Source organism: Camelus ferus, chromosome 26, assembly GCF_009834535.1.
Source record: "Camelus ferus isolate YT-003-E chromosome 26, BCGSAC_Cfer_1.0, whole genome shotgun sequence".
NCBI classification, from domain to species: domain Eukaryota; kingdom Metazoa; phylum Chordata; class Mammalia; order Artiodactyla; family Camelidae; genus Camelus; species Camelus ferus.
This window is the reverse complement of record NC_045721.1, coordinates 13,717,136-13,735,066: the sequence shown is the minus strand read 5'-3', so window position 1 is coordinate 13,735,066 and position 17,931 is coordinate 13,717,136. Positions and strand designations below refer to the sequence as shown.

The following is a 17,931-nucleotide window of genomic DNA, read 5'->3' as shown; positions in this document are numbered from 1 at the left end:
GGAAATGTGGTATCAGAATAAAGGGAGGAATATAATTGAAAAGAATGATTACAGAGAACTCTCCATAATTGGTCTGTATACATTAAAATGTTTACAAGTTACAAGTAACTCAAGAGGTTACAAGTTAATAAATGATACACAAACACACACAAACAACTATAGAAGTATCTTAGTAAATTTGGGATGCTGTAACAAAAATACCATTGACTGAGTAGCTTGGTTGCATGCTTTTGGCTCAAGGACTCTCACAAGGCTGAAATCTAGTTGGTGGCCAGGGCTTGGTTATTTCAAAATCCAGCTGGTGGAGAGTTGCTTTCAAGATGATTTACCTGTTTCTTGGCAGGTCGCAAAAGACGCATTTCCACATTCACTCGCATGGCTGCTGTTGGACGTTAGGTCTTTGCTGAATATTAGCTGGAGGGCTTTCTTCGTTCATTTCTTGCCATGAGGGCCTCTGCATAAGACCACTGAAAATACAGCAGATGGCTTTCTTCTGAGCAGGCAGTTAAGAGAGCAAGAAGACATCCCCTGAAACAAGTAAAAGCCTGATCTAAGAAATGAGGTCCTGTCATTGTGCTGCTTCCTGTTCATTCGCTGTGAGTCACAAGGTTCAGCTCACACTCCAGGTGAGAAGATTTCACAAGGGAGACAGGACTTCTAGGGAGTGGGGTCATTGGGAGGCATCTTAGAGGCTCCTTATTACAGTCTGGCTTCTTTTTTTTTTTTTTTTTTTAAATTGAAGTATATTCAATTTACAATGTAGTGTCAGTTTCTGGTGTATAGCATCATTTTTCAGTCTTACATACACATACATATATTCCTTTTCATATTCTTTTCATTGCATGATATTATAAGTTATTGACTATAGTTCCTTCTGCTATAGAGTAGAAACTTGTTTATCTGTTTTATATATACTAGTTAATATTTGCAAATTTCAAGCTCCCAGTTTATCCCTTTGCATTCCCTTTCCCCCTGGTAACCATAAGCTTGTTTACTATGTCTGTGAGTCTGTTTCTGTTTTGTAGATGAGTTCATTAGAGTCTCCTTTTATCTTTTTTTAGATTCCACATATAAGTGATATCATCTGGTATCTGCCCATTTTTTAACTCTGGTTGTTGTTGTTGTTTTGATATTGAATTGTATGACCTGTTTATATATTTTGGATACAAACCCCTTATCACTTGCAAATATTTTCTCCCATTCAGTAGGTTGTCTTTTTGTTTTTGTTGATAGTTTTCCTTGTCATGCAAAAGCTTTAAGTTTAATTAGGTCCCGTTTGTTTATCTTTGCTTTTGTTTCCTCTGCCTTCGGGGACAAATTTTAAAAATATATATTGCTATGATTATTGTCAAAGATTATAATCTACCTGTGTTTTCCCTTAGACATTCACAGATTTGCTCTCCTTTCCTGAAAAATATGTGTTGTCTACTAATATTATTACCATTTTCCACAGTATGAGAAATTTCTTCTGGACATTGGCTGAAGGAATATTAGGAAAGCTAGTAATCTTAATTTTTGAAGTATTTTGTGATGTGTGTGAGTGTGTTTGTGTGTGCTTCTGTGTTTACATCGGTGGGAGTAAATGACTGTTTATATTTTTGTGGGAATTTAGGAGAGATTAAATTAGGTAGATTCCACTTGCAACCAAAGGAGAGGCTCAACATTCTCAAAAATTCTTTGTAAATAATGGGCCAGAGAGTCAGCTGTGCAAAATAGATGGCTGAGACTGGAAATGATAAACTTATAAGTAGTGCCAATGATTTGGGGGCCACCAGACTTGATCAATACTGGTAAATATTCTCCTTCTGAATAGCTATTTGGCAAAACAACAAATGTCTTATTTCTATCATTGGGACTCTGCATGAAGAAAGCGTTCCATAGAGCCCCGTGTAACCAATTTTCCCAGTTTCGGTTTTGCTGTTGACCTTTGGTTGTTGAAAAATTAAGTTGGCGACCAGAAGGGAAGTAAATTTTAAAGGAAAAGAAAGTAGGAGTAAGAAGAAATAAAACTTCCATCTGCATGCCCACTCAAAAATATAGTATGTTTTGCATATCATAGCCTTACTATTAATTCTGAAGATTATAGAAATTTTAATATGATGTTGTTGGGAATCTTGCCTTGGCTGCTACCACTACAAGTGTGAGTTGGGTAGGAGTTTAGAATGTCATTCATACTCGGGAGAGGGTTGTGTCTTGCATTGCCCCCAAACCAGACAGGACATACTCACCTGTAGGATGAACAAGGTAAATATGTTTTCTCTTTCAAAATATTCAGAATCCTTATTCTTATGTGTTATCTAATGTAAATACCAGGATGTTTTAAAAGTTTGATGTGAATTAAATACTAAGAGTCGCTGAGACAGTGAATTTTAGAAACTGTATACAATGACTGCATCATCAAAAAATATTAAGCCTTATAAATCTCTAGAAGTACACTTAACTGTGTGTGATTTATCTGAGATACAGGTGAGTCCTAAGTAGCAGGCAGGAAAATGTATTTAAGGAGGAAATCCAGAATGTTAGATAAGGAGCAAAAGCACACAGGCATGTTTTGGCAGAAAAATCATTTTTTAGCAACAATTTTTCATATTAATATTAAGAATGCTCTTCCTGGAGCAGGACTCAGTGCCTAAGTATGGGAAATTGGTCCTGATGTTGTAAGTTTTCACAGCTAAGACTCATAAGAGTCATAGATTGTAAGATTCTGTAAACTAAAGTTATCTTCAAGTGTGGGATTTCTAGGCACATCTTTACTACATTTACTCACGTTGCTACTGTATATATGGCAGTGTGTGAATCCATAAAACTTACTTCCCCTGATCTTGAAAGTGAACGGAGCACTTCAGTACAGAAGCAAATTGGTTTTGAGAGCAAAGTAAAGAAAGAAATCTCTCTGGGCCCCAGTTTCATCTCTTATAAAAGGAATCCATTTGACTTTAGTGATAATAAACATACACAATTTAAAAACAGTTCATTTCTGACCTAAAGAAAGCAGCTTCAAAGAAATAGGACTAATTTTATAACATTATCCTTTAAAAAATACCATAGTGACTTCAATAATTTGTTGTGATGGTTGCTTTTTGTTGTCTGTTTCAGAAGAGATGATAGTACTTTCTGGAACTATTTAAATGGGAGTGGAAACATGCTTTACATTTTTTTAGTTACCCTAATACAAATAAGGTGACTTGCTTAGCATCCACGTAACCAAGTTACAGCAAAGTTCTAAATAGGGCATACATTTAAATGCTCTTTCCCAAAGAGTCATATCAAAGTGTATCATCTTCACTCCACAAATATCTCACTTCTTGAAAAGCTCCTTCTTTGTAGCCTAAATGTGAGCCAGGGAGCATGCAGTGGGTTGCGACGCTCCTGTGTTGAATATTAAGCACTGGTTGTCAGATTTCTTTGATTAGACACAATTACTTTCTTGAATTCATGACCCTAGGATGCTGCTAAATTTCTTCGCCAGAGTATTTCTTCATTAATTGCTTCTAACAGAAGTACAAGTAGCCTTCAACTAGCAAATGAATGCAAATGGCTTCTTAAGATCCTGGTATTTTGAAGCATAAAGAAAGGAGCAACATGTGAGATGTATTCCCTTTCTAATCATACTTGAAGGATACTTTATTTTTCCCATGTATTAAGTGACAGATTATTGCTTTTAATGTATATTTCTATACCCTCTTTTCCAAATAATATTTGTGGGGTTTTTTTGGTCTAGGCTAACCTATGTTTATTACACAGTAATTGGGTATCAGTTAAAGTCAGTAGATATTAGGACATTTTAGCAATAACATTTTATTATCACATGCAGACTTAAAGTGAATTAAAAATATTACATTTTGCCCTCCATGACCTAAAACTTTAAGCAATTAAAAGTTTAAAGGGACCAATAATCACAATGTTTTACTAATATATAAATATAATATGTAAAGACAAATCTTCTCTGTAAATTACGTATATCCTCCAAACAAATGTAATTTAAACCATGTGGATGTTTATTGTTCTATGTATTTTTGCATAATGACTTAAGAAAACAAATACCATATGATGTCACTTATATGTTAAACCCCAAAAAGCTAAACTCATAAGCTATAAATAGTACAATGGTGATTATTAGGGGTTTAGGGGAGGCAGAGGAAATGGGGAGAGGTTGTGTCATGTGTACAAATATCCAATTAGAAGGTGAATAAGTTCTGGGGTTTCTTGGACAGCATTGTGATTATAGTTAATAATACTGTATTATACATTTTGATATCCTAAGAGAGTAGATCTTAAGCGTTGTCATCACAAAATAGAAATGCTAGTTTTGTGATGTAATAGAAGTGTTAGCTAATGCTGTACTGGTGGTCATTTTGTAGTATATAAGTGTGTTGAACACACTGTGTACCTTAAATTTACACAATGTTATATGTGAATTATGTCTTAATAGAACTGGAAAAACTCACAGTATCATTTTTAGTCATACCTCCCAAAATAAAACATTTAAGTAGTATGAATCAAACAAAATACATACAAGATCTGTATGTGGAAAACAACAAAATTTAGATGTATGAAATAAAAGAACTACTAAATAAATGGAAATATATTCCATGTTCATGGATAAGAAGACTTAATACCATCACAATGCCAGTTCCTCCTATCTTGATCTATAGATTCTGTGCAGTCCCAATAAAAATCCCAACAGTTTATTTCCTGAGTATTAGCAAACTGATTTTAAAGTTTATCTGAAGAGGTGAAAGACCTAAAATAGCCAACACAATATTGAGAAAGAATAAAGTTGGACGAATGAAACTACCCAACTTCAAGACTTAAAGTGACAATATGGTATTGATGAAAGAATAAATAGATCAATGGCATAGAACATTCAACCCAGAAAGAGACCCTCAAAATAGAGTCAACTGATCTTTGACAGTGGAGCAAAGGCAATACAATGGAGCAAAGATAATCTTAACAATAATGCTGGAACAACTGAATGTTGTTCACAATGGGGGGAAAAAAAGAATGTAGAGACAGACTTTATACCCTTCACAAGAACTAACTCAAAGTAGATCATAGACCTAAATGTAATATGAAAAACTATAAAACTCAGAAGATAACTTAGCAGAAAATCCAGTTGACCTTGGGTGTGGCAATGACTTTTTACACACAACACCAAAGCCAATATCGATGAAAGAAATACCAAGCTGGACTTCGTTAAAATTAAAAACTTCTGTGAAGATCAATGCCAAGGGAATGAGAAGATAAGCCACAGCCTGGGATAAAATATTTGCAAAAGACACATCTAATAAGGACTGTTAGCCAAAATATACAAAGAACTCTTAAAATTCAAAACTGAGGAAACAAAGTTGATTTAGAAATAGACCAAAGAACTTAACAGACACCTCACCAAAGAAGAGATACAGATGCCAAGTAAGCATATGAAAAGATGCTCCACATTTTAAGTCATCAGGAAAATACAAATTAAAACAGCAGAGATACCACTACAGATCCACTAGGATAGCCAAAATCTAGAATAGTGACAATACCAAGTCCTGGGAGGGATGAGGAACAACAGGAACTCTCATTCATAGCTAATGGGAATGACAGTGACATAACTGCTTTGAAAGACAGTTTAGCAGTTTCTTACAAAACAAAACATACCTGTCATGTGAGCCAGCAGTCACTCTCCGTGGTATTTATCCAGAGGAGTTGAAAATCATTGTCCACACAAAAACCTACACTTGGACATTTATAACAACTTTATAATTGCCCAAACTTGAAAGCAACCAAGATGTCCTTCAGTAGATGAATGGATTAAGAAACTGTGGTACATCCAGACAGTGGAGTTTCATTCAGCACCAAAGAGAAATGAAGAGTCAAGCCATGAAAAGACATGGAGGAATTTCAAATGCATATTACTACAAGAAAGAAACCAGTTTGAAAAGGCTGTGTATTGTATGATTCCAACTATAGGGCATTCTGGAAAAGGCAAACTATGGGAACAACAAAAAGATTAGTGATTGCCAGGGACTGGTAGAGGAGGGAGGGATAAATAGGTGGAGCACAGAGGATTTAGAGGGCAGTGAACACACTCTGTGTGATACTATAATAGAGGATACCTGTCGTTATACATTTGTCCTCTGAATACGCAACACCGGGAGTGATCCCTAATGAAACCGTGGACTTTAGGTAATAATGATGTGTCAGTGTAAGTTCATCAGTGAACTTACTCTGATGGTTGATGTTAGTAATGGGGGAGGCTATGTACATATAGGGATGCGGGTAAATGAGAAATCTGTGTATCTTCCTCTCAATTTTCTGTGAACGTAAAACTACACAAAAAAATACATTTTAAAAAAAGTAAAATAAAAAGCAGATGTTTTTAGTGCTCTCATTGATTCAGTTAGCATTTATATTTGAGTCCCTGCAGTATCTCAGACATTGTCCATTTCTATTTGTATGAGATGAACATAACCAAAACGTTACAGATGTTGTTATGATAAGAAATTGCCAGAATGATCAGCATGAGTTGAGTGCTGTAATTATTTACCTTCAACATTAGGGATGGACTATTGGTAAATCTGACTATATAGCACTTTCCCTTAAGCACTGGGTTGACAATTCCATACATGATGTCTGAGCCTGATTTCGCAATAACTGAATTATGGAGGAAATATTAAGTGTTGAGTGTGTATTTTATACATTATGCTCTTGGTAATTCAGTTTTTCATGACACTGTGCAAGGCTGAATTCTGGAAGAGACCTAACCTGCTCCAGATCTCTTTCTTACTCACTTTAGTGGCTTTTTTTGAGATCCAGTCACGTAAGTCAGAGTGCATCTTATGCAGTTCTTACTCTGTTAAAGTAGTGTTTGACATTTTGAAAAATAACCTGCATATAGTCACAATCAGAATATATAAGGATTTTTAAATGGAAAAAAAGCCTTTCTATTCAATCTTTTTTTTTTTTTCTAATAAGCCATTAAATGAGCAGCAAATTTCAGCAGATAAAGTTTAACTCAGTTTGCTCAGTGCATTTGTCTTCAGATTGCTTGGAATAGTATGAACAGAGCAATCAACCACTCAGAGATATTGCCTACTATCTAACATAATATGAATAAAATAGATACCATATTATACATATGAAAAATGATTTCAAGGGCAGATTCAATTTTATTTTTCTTAGAAGCTAGTGCTTTAAAGAAGTATACTATTGGAAATGGGACAAGTATTGCAATAAAAATTGAGGTGTGAAAAATGATCAAATGCAAAAAAGTGTCTAGGCAAGAAGCAAGATGGATGGTTAGAGAAAAAAAGTAGAAAAGGCATCTGTTTTGGCCTTTTCTCTGAAACATATTTAGTCACTACATGATTAATCATTTATATATAAATTTGTTTATCATTTATTAGTAATTAGAAAATAAATGTTTTGTTATTTGTCAATTAAAATAAAGATTAAAAGCTTTCACAGTGTAGTCCATTATAAGCACTTTGTTTACCACATAACAATGTTTCACAAGTTCGCATCAACAATAGGTAAAGGCCCTGGTTTCTAATAATACTGTCCAAATTGGTAGGTGATTTTAGAGGCCTATTTTTGCTTCATATGTTGTCTGAAATTATAGATGACAAAGATCAAATGAATTGGGAGTGGGAAAGTGATGACTTAGCTGCAGTATTATTTATCTGAGGTTTAGAAGTAGTAATTATTCAATAACTAGGTAGTGAATAGAAAGGGAAGGCCATTTAACAGCATAGAATAAAGTAATGGAGAAAAATCTAAACTCAACATAATCAGAATATGTGTATGTATATGATATATAGTATTTATCAATCAGTAGATACGTGCTTATGTGTATATGTATGTATATATGCATATATGTATAAATGCACACATATACACAAAATGCATTGAATCAATACTGTTACATATGTATATGCATACACACACACACACACACACACACACACATATACACACACACAATTTATGTATTCAGTGCTTTTTCTAGTAGCTTTCATATCCCAAGTACTTTTTTAGGAGCTGGAGATAAAACAGTGAACAGAAATGGTCAACTGTCTGTTCGCACTGCCCTCATGGACAGTGAGGACTCAGTAGTAACGACAGATGAGCAAAATACAATGTATATTAGCAAGTAATTAATGAGAAAACAAAACGGAGGAAATGAGTAAGGAATGTTGGGAATGGGGTTAAACTTTTACATTGGTGTATTTGCTTTTTATTGCTGGTACAATAAATTGCTACAAGTTTAGTCATTTAGTAGCTTACAACAGAAGGAGACCAGACAGCAGGTTACTGCAAGAATCTCTATAGAAGATGATGCTGGCCTGGTAACGACAGGTAGTAGAGTGACAAGGGGCAAGTAGTTGGATTCTGGCTACATGTCAGAGGCGGAGATGGAAGGATTTGCTGGAGGTTTGCAGCCAGAGAATAAGTAAAACTAGTTAAGGAAGCCTCCAAGGTACTTTTGGCTTTAATACTTGGCAGAAACTCAGTTGCCCTTTATTGAGATGGGTAAAATTATTAGAACATTTGTTGTTTTGTTTTTTTTTGTTGTTTTTTTTTTCCTGTGGGAAGTAGTGTTCAGAGTTAGTTTGCTGTATTTAAAACTTTAACTTGGTTGTTAGATATTAGAATTAAGATTGACTAGTTGGGGGTCAAATATATGAGTCACGAGTTCAGGGAGGACATAAGTCATCATAAATGACAGATAGCTTGTGTATGATTTTCAAAGCCATGGAATTGACTGAGGTATTCAGTCATGAGTTTGGATAAGAAATTGAAGAGATTTGGGAATTAAACACTGGGATACTCCAAACAGAGATTAGGGGAAGGAAGAGGAACCAACACAAAATACTGAGGCACAAAAGACAGGGAAGAACCAGGTGAGTGTGAAGTCCTGACAGCCTGGAGCAGAAAGTGGTTCCAGGAGGGTGAGAAGGGCTTTGTTATGCTTGTATGTCACAAGAGTAGAAGGCTGAGAAAGATCACGGGATTTCACAATGTCAGGGATTTTGTCGATAAAAACAGTTGCAGTGGGAGGTAGAATTGTGACTGGAATGAATGAAAAATTGAGGGGTTAAAATCAGACACAACAAATAAAACTATTTGTACACATTTTATTCTAAAAAATTGAATAGGAGCTGGAGGAGTGCTAGGATACAATGCAGTATTTGTAAGATAGAAATAAATTTATATTTGGGGGGGGTACTGAATCACTATGAAAAACTTAAGGAGAAAAGGAAGAATTTCTAGAGTATTCCTGAGTGCTTGGGGAAGGAGGTTGGGATCTAGTGCTCAAGCAGACAGCTTGGCTTGGGTAGTGGAACATGCAGTGTGTCCATAGCTACAAGAAAGAAAGCAAACTACCTGCATAGAGATGCTGAAAGTGTGAGTGGTGGTGATATCTTGGGGAGGTTTTCTTCTCATGGCTCAGTGTTCTCAGTGAAATAAGAAGTAACACCTTTTCATGGAGCGAATGGGTTTTGATGTTGTACATTTGAAAAGAAAAGGGAGTGGATAGATTTCAGAAATGTAGTATGACTGTGTCACCATTATGGACCTACCCAAAGTTAGTGATGGGATTTAGAGAGACTGATTATCATGGTTTTGTGCCACATTCAGCTATATGAGAGCAGACAGTATGTGGGGACCCAAATTTAACTAGAATCATGGTTTAACTAAAAAGCTATATCAAAGTGATAGAGGCAAGGGATTTGGGGTAATAGCCAATGGATTCTCTTATATTTAACCATGAGTAAAGGGAGCAATTAGGGCATTTGGGGGTTGAGGGACCACAAAATAGTGCTAGTATCAGTGGAGTAAACATCTTGGTAGGGTTTAAAAATAGTTGATAATATACGATTACTAAAGGGAGGAGGCTGAAAAGATGATGGTAGTTTTCAAAGAGGGGAGTGTTTGAAATTGTGCTTGTAGAAAGCTTTCAATTATTGGTAATATAAGCGGTGAATGTGGCAGGATCCTGGCGAAGATCATTGAATGACGGATGATTTCTTAGGATATGAAGGCTGTGGCAACAGGTAAAATAAAAAAAATTACATCATGGCTTAGTTTTCAAAAATGTGTTCTGAATTGGTTGTCAAGTTTCTTCCAAGAAGTGTTTGAGAAACTTATTAGACTCCCTCTACGTTTTCAATTCCCCAACGCCTTATTTTCATCATATCCAATAAGCAGGAGAGTGAATATGGTGACAGAGGAGGCCCACTCTCTTTTTAAAAGCCTTTACCCTAAAGTGGCACACATTGATTTTGGTCGTATTTCATTAGTGAGAACTAGTAACATAGCTAAACCTAAATAAAAAGTTGGAGTGAGATACTGTGATGTGTGGCCCATATTTCACTGGAAATTTTATGCCTTTTGTACAGTGACTGTTCCTTGACTTTCTGTTCCTTACAATAGCTAAGGAAAATTACTGAAAATACCAGAGGCATTTGCAGAATATATTAAATTGAATTCATTTAAACAATGGGAGTCATTTAGAGATCTAATCACTCTATTCTCATATAATAATACCCTCTGGCAAGCATGTACCTGTTTTTCAGGTGTTATATATTTTCTGAGTCCTGATCTGAATTCAGCTCTTGTCTGACTCCAATATGCTTTCAATTAGATACTGTAAAGCAGTGCAATTTTTCATGATTCCTTGCTGTCATGAATTTAGTGAGTAAAGTTTGTTCTTCGTTTTAAGGAATGCGATTGCGGCAGCCAGCACTCGTTACGATGCTTCCTAAAGCATAAGTGATGGTGTGCCTATAAATTTCCATCCTCATGTATCTCTATTGTTGCATTTTTTGCTTACAAAGATTTTAGTGTCACTTTATTTAATTGAAATCAAATGATGTTATTTACTTCTTGGTGATACAAAAAAAATTGCAGCTGTAAGCAACCCTTATCCAAATTGAATTTTCTTCTAGAATGCTAAAAGTCCTTGGTACAGAACATTTTACACATAAATTTAAAACAAGTGCTAAACTGTGACATGTACTCCACCAGACCAACAATGGAGATGATATGGTAGCTGAGCTCATAACTGATTATGTGCAAGGCATTGTTGAGTCATCAGATGACACAAGATTGAACAAATGATCCTGCAAGTGACAAGAGCAATATATGATATCTGTAGACATTATCATCACTTTGCATAATCTATTTAGTAAAATAACTGAGTGAATACTAAAGACAGTAATATCCCTTAATGGGCTTTATCATTAGCAGCATCATATGATTACTTTTGGATTTTAAAAATATTAGAATTTATATTTTGGAAAATAGTTCAAAACAGCTCCTATAAATTGAGCCTGATTCTAGAGGAGGCTGCTTGTTCATGGCCACCCTGTGAGTTATTTGCATGTGGAAAACAGATTTGGAACTATTTCCAATTGAATACTAATGTCTGATGCCATTCTCACACCATGGGGTATCTGGGGACTTTGGTAAACATTCCTGGAAATTCTCTGCCTTCTTAGCTGGATGATCATGTTTTTCTTGTGTCTTTATGCTCTAGTAGAGACTGTGGTTCTGATGGTAGAAGTTTCCTGAGAAACCTAGCAAAACTGAGGAAATAAATGGAGTAAGTGTGTTCTTCATGCTAAGTTCTCTATTTTTCAGTCCTCTAGTTGGAAACATAGCTGAAATCCAAGTGAATTTTGCCTTTGGTTTTAGAATGTTTTGTCAGATTTCAAAACGGCCCCACCACAAATTTCTCCCATCCCTACATGTATACCCTTTTACAGTGTAATGTTGCTCCATGTCCCATTTGAATCTAATTCTGATGGAGTGACTTGATTTGGCCAGTGGGGCATTAGCATCTGTGATGCAAGCAGAGGCCCCTTGTCACCAACCCTCTCTTGCTGCTAGGAACCCTTCTCCCACCATATAATCAGAGAGGATGAGAGAGCACATGGAGAGAGACCCTACCTGTCCCAGCATCGCAGTAATGGGTGAGACCACCCTCATCCATTAAGCCCCAGTAGACCAGCTAAGACCAAAACAATCTCCAGATGAATCTACAGAACGTGAGAAATAATGCATGTCTGCTGTTTGAAGCCACTGTACTTAGACATAATGTGTTCTGCACATCCTCTCTTGGTGCCTTGGATTCTGCCTTCAATATTTTGGTGCAGGCATTTGGTTTACAAAGTAACTTGAGGAAACACACCTTTGAGGGAAGCATTGTTGTTACTCGGACCTACTAGGTGACACGAGGCTACACTATGACTTTTGTGTTACAATTTCATGTTCAAAGTTACTCCTTTCTAAATAAATTATCATTGTGCCTAAATTTTTTTCTTTTATCGTTAAACTCCTTGGAACAAAATTTCCTTGGTTTCCAGCATTTACTAATTATGTGTTAGAGCCATTTAAAGAGACAGTATTTGAGCTTCTAAGTCCCACTGACCCAAACTTTAAAAAACCGTATTGTATTTTGTAAGAAAAAGGCAGTGGTGATTGACAAAAATGTAGTTGTGCATATATGAGAAATGAAAGAATTCTAATGATAGTTTGTTAATATTGACTATTTTCTTGATTAATTACTTTGAAAATATCTAAAATAAGACTACTTCTTATTTGCCAATTAAGCTGTTATGGTATAGTTTATGTATATATTTATATCATGATAATAAAGTATTACTTGTTGTTGGAAGGTAAAAATATGAAACTTTCAGTTGATTTATTGACTATATGCTAAATGTATTTTTAAAAGCATTTTAAACTGTTTGAGGATCCACTGTCCTCATGACTATGAACACTAATTTCAACAGAGTAAACTATGTGACAATGTGGTTCTTGTTCTCAGTAGTTAATCACCTACATGAAGAACTAAAGCACAATTAATTCTGCTTATTGCCAATGAGTATAGAGTGCATGGAAGTTGGATTGCTTTTGAACAGGGTCGTATTTGGAGTTGATGGGAATAATGAGCAGTTATTTTTTCTTTTAATTGAAGTGTAGCTCATTTACAGTGTTGGTTTATTTGCAGGGGTACAGCAGAGTGATTCAGTTCTACATAAACATATACATACATATATATTCTTTTTCAGATTCTTTTTTGTTATAGGCTATTATAAGATACTGAATGCAGTTCCCTGTGCTAATACAATCAGTCCTTGTTGTTTATCTCTTTTATATATAGTAGTGTGTATCTGTTAATCCCAGACTCCTAATGTATCCCTCCCCCTACCTTTCCCCTTTGGTAACCATAAGATTGTTTTCTACATCTGTGACTCTGTTTCTGTTTTGTGAATAATGAGTCATTCTTTAATTACTCTTTGTTCATATTTCTCTACAAAGGTTAATTTCTTTAATAAGGTGTTCTGTTTTAATAAATAGTAACTTCAGTGAAAATCATTTTGAATCATTTGTGCTGTCAACTGTAAACGTATAATTATAAGCACTATGAATATAATTTAAAGCGTTAATGGTCTGATGCAGCAGAGCCTGTAGTATTAAGTGGAAATGGTCTTTGACAGGGAGACTTTGATAGAAGACGGCTGCTGCTCCCTCTCCAGAGCCCTGCACTATCCCATCTGTCCCCAGGGACTTTCCTCCTCAATATCTTCAGAAAGAGTCAACCTTTCTGCAGTTAATGGTGAGTGGAATTGAAATGAAATTCAAAATTCCATTTAAGTTTTAGAATTAAGTACCTCATTTCTTCTTCTTTCCTGTTGCCAATATTTATTGCTTTCACTAGAAACTTATTCACTGAGATCCTGATAGCATGGTAATCAGAATGTTCTGGAACTGTGTTTCATTTCACTTACGTAAATTCTAATATATTTTCCACAATTCTGTTGCCAAAAGCAATCTTCCCAAGCACAGAAAAAATTGAGACATCTCTATACTATCTGCATTCACTAATTAGTGATACTAATTTGGTTCCATCTAGATTTCCTTCAATTAGATACATTAAACTCTGATAAAACACATTTACTTTATAAGATAGGCATATTCAGGACCTCGCTTAGATATGTCCTTTCAGTTATAGAAGACAGGATATTCAGCCATTCATTTGCTGATTTGATCAGACTCACCCATGACCTACTATGGGCAAATGATCTTGGCAGATGTTGAGAATGCAAAGTGCAACTCTGCATGTAGTCAGAGAAGCAGGGAGGACAACCACTAGTTACAAAACATCATGACGAACAGTCACAGATTTACTCACCAAGTTAATGTGGAAGCAAAAAAAGAAGCAATTAACTATGTTTGGGAAATCAGAGAGGAATTCATATTGTGTTTCTGTGTTTATGGTGAGGGGAGTGATGTTTGAACTTCGTCTACGTGTGTGACGCGGTACTCTCCAAGGGAGCAAATGAAGTTGGGTCATGACAGAGAAAAATAATTTATAACAATAGTACATGGTGGCTAAGAACTTGCAGTTCGGAGTTTGGCACATGTAATTTGAATCCTGGTTTTCTCACTTAACACATGTATGACCTTGACAAGTTACTTAATCTCTCTGAAGATAAATACAAAGAAAAATAATACATATTTTATAAGCTTCTTATGCAGATCAAGAGACCTCCTTATAAAATACTTAGCAGCATGGCTGGCTTCTGATAAACAATTAACAAATGATAAGTAATTACTGCATTTTATACAGGGTTGAGAGTCAATAAGTATTATTTAGATATTCACAAAATGATTAGAGAAATAGAGGGCCAAATATTTTGATTTGTGTTGAATATTACTTATAGAAGAATTAAAAATAGAATGAAATATCTATATGTCTTTAAAAAATCAATAACAGAATGATATAATTCATATAGCAAGAGCAATCAATTTAATTAGACATGAAATTCTTATAATATAAAATTATATGAGGCATTGAAGCTCAAACACTGTCAATGTGAGTTCAGGTTTCCTATTAAAGACAGATACTCAGATGGTGTCAAACATTAAGATCTAATTTATGCTTTATGAAAGAGAGCCATATGAAATTAAAAAAAACTCACCACATTTCTAATGATAAACCATATGTCATTTGAACAGAAATAAAAAAGAGAAACAATATTATGTAATAAAATTTAAGGCTAATAGCAGTAAATTAGAACATTTTTGTCTTGTATGTACATTTTACTGGTGACTGTTGGCCAGAACACCTATGAGTAGCCTTTCTAGGTGGACTGAACTTCCTCAGGAGGTCAAAGGGAAAGCATTCGAGAGAAAGATCCAGGTAAAAACCAAGCTTCCTTTAATGATCTAGCCTTGGAAGTTAGAGTAATTTATCTAATATTGCATTTGTGAAGGCTGAACCAGAGTCCCTCTCCTATGCAAAGAATAAAGGAGTGACAAAGTCCTGAAGAGCATGTGTAAACAGATGTGATGCTCTGGCCATTTTGGGGAACTGTAGTCTGCCACAGCCTCACCATCTGGCAACAAAATTCACATCCTTCAGGCAAGCAAAATTCACTCATCCCTTCCCCCAAGAACTGCCCAGTGTCTCATTGTGTCATGGTATCAGGCTCTACTGGAATTGAATATTACCAAATAATTGATGTTTAGGAATAGTCAAGGGTTATAGATGCAAAGCCTATATACTCAGAAACCATGAAAATCACTTCACAAATAATTGAAAGCAGTAAGAAAATACAGTAAAACAGCGAGTTAACATATGCAAAAAAATCAATAACATTCTTACAATCAATAACATTTAAAAATAAGATAAGCAAATCTTTATAATAGTATATATAAGCATAGTTAAAGACATGTTAATATTACCTCATATAGGTTGTATTGTTAATAATATTAATGGGCCCTGGGTAACTATTTACAAATTACAATGAGAGAAAAAAGTTTAATATCTTTAACATGTGAGAAGATATATTGTGTGCACACACACACAATGGAATACTACTCAGTCAAAAAAAAGAATGAAATCTTGCCATTTGTGAAAACATAGATGAACCTGGAGGATATTATGCTAAGTGAAATAAGCCAGATAACACATATACTGTATGATTTTACTTATGTAAGGGATCTAAAAAATAAACAGACAAACAAAACAAAACTCAAGCAAGGGTCAGAATGGTTGTTGCCAGAAGGGAGGAGGTTTGAGGGGGGTGAAATGGGTGAAGGGACTCAAGAGGTACAAACTTTCAGTTATAAAATAAATAGATTGTGGTGATGTAATGTACAGGTGACCTTAGTCAATACTGTCATAGTGCATATTTGGAAGTTGCCATGAGAGTAAATCTTTAATTTCCTACCATAAGAAAAAATGTTTTAGCTTTGTATAGTGACTAATGGTAACTACTTACCGTGAGGATCATTTTGCTGTGTATACAAACAGTGAATCATGTTGTACACCTGAAACTAATATACTGTTATATGTCAATTATACCTCGATTTTAAAAAGAGAAAATAGTTACAATTCAGGCATAGAAATAGAAAAAAAATTCTAATTATACAATAAAACCTTGTCAAACAAAGCCCTTGTTAGGAAAAACAAAATGAAAGCCCAATGTTAAGGAGAACTAATTTAATCACAAAGGAGTTTCTAGTAGGAGTTGTTTTACATAGCTATCAAAAGGATGAGAATTTTGGTGATGTATTTAATATTTGGCATAATCAGAGTGCTGTCTTTTTGATGATTGATTACTACAATGCATCATCAAAGCCCCATCACTTTGATATAGTACACTAACAATATGCTTTTTGAACAAAAGAAGTATGAGCATTCATGAAAGCACTCCTAGTCTATGCTTAAGAACTACTCAAAAAGGTAAAAAATCTTCTCTTAAAGACTATCTAGTTTTTGCTTGGAAAACTCATCAGAATATAAAAATGCTAATTTGTTTTTTATTGTTAAGCATTGCCAAAGCCAAGTTCCTGAAATCTTCAGGGAATCAGGATAACCACTCACCTTCTTATAAAACTTGGTGTTTCATTCTGTTTTTCTTAATTAAAAAATAGGGAAGCACATTGAAATCATATATAAATATTTGACAGTTTTTAAAAGGTATCTTCTGTTTTTGCTTTCATTGAGAAATTTAGGCTTTTTTCTCCTAAAAACATATAAGAATTTTAAATAGTAATCATTGTTGTCGGGTAAGGATAGAAAGAAATGTAATCATGTCATATTCAATGAATGATTTTGTGGCCATGTTTCATTTATCATCTTCACTGAAGCATTATATGAATATGCATAATCTTGCTTTCTTTACTGAGCTTTTACAGGGTAATTTCACAAGTAGATGAAAAATGTTGTATTTAGATGGTTGGCTGAATTCCCAGTTTTGTTTTGTTTTTTTTTCCTCTTTTGTTTTCTGAAATTTAAGGGCATTACAGATTGATTTTTTTTTTCTACATATGCTCTGCCTTTTATAGTTAATTTAGAATGTATTATTTCTAATGTCTTTAGGTTAATAATAAAATAATGGTATAATCTCAATTCTTTTGCTTTTAACTTTTCTGATAATCTAGGAAATTCTTTATATATTAATAGATCTATAAAGTCATTTGATTTTTTTGCTATTAATAACAAGATAATTAACATATATTGAGTTCCTTGTGCCACACACAATAAATAGTTTGCTGGAGTTTACTATAATCTATACAGTAATGTTTCTTTTTTTCCTATTTGGACATTAGCAAACTGAAGGCCACACAGATGGTAGATACTGGGTCTGGATCCAAGGTAATATGACTTTAGAGACCTCAGGATCATAACCTCTAATGTCTACTAAATAATGAAATGGTAATAAACACGTACTGACTTTATCCCTAACTGCCTCAGTTTATCCAGTGACATGTTAAAATATTGACTGAGTGCATACTATTTTTCAAGCATCATGAATAGGGAATTCAGGTGCCAAGTAAACATTATAGACAGGGTTCTTGCTCTTAGCCCATTGTTCTAGTTTTTGGAAAAAAAACAATCAACAGTTGGTGGCCAAATTAACAAAT

General features: G+C 34.6%; 1 long non-coding RNA gene across 2 annotated transcripts in view; it reads left to right on the top strand.

Moving 5' to 3' along the window:
* LOC116660011 overlaps window positions 1-17,931 on the top strand; it is a 138,288-nt gene that overhangs the window by 42,200 nt on the left and 78,157 nt on the right. The window contains exon 1 of one of the 2 annotated variants that reach the window (XR_004315367.1): window positions 13,475-13,612. The exons of the other annotated variant lie outside the window; for it this stretch is intronic. This is a non-coding gene — a long non-coding RNA (uncharacterized LOC116660011). Of the gene's footprint in view, window positions 1-13,474; window positions 13,613-17,931 lie in introns of those variants that run through there. 2 annotated transcript variants of the gene reach the window in all.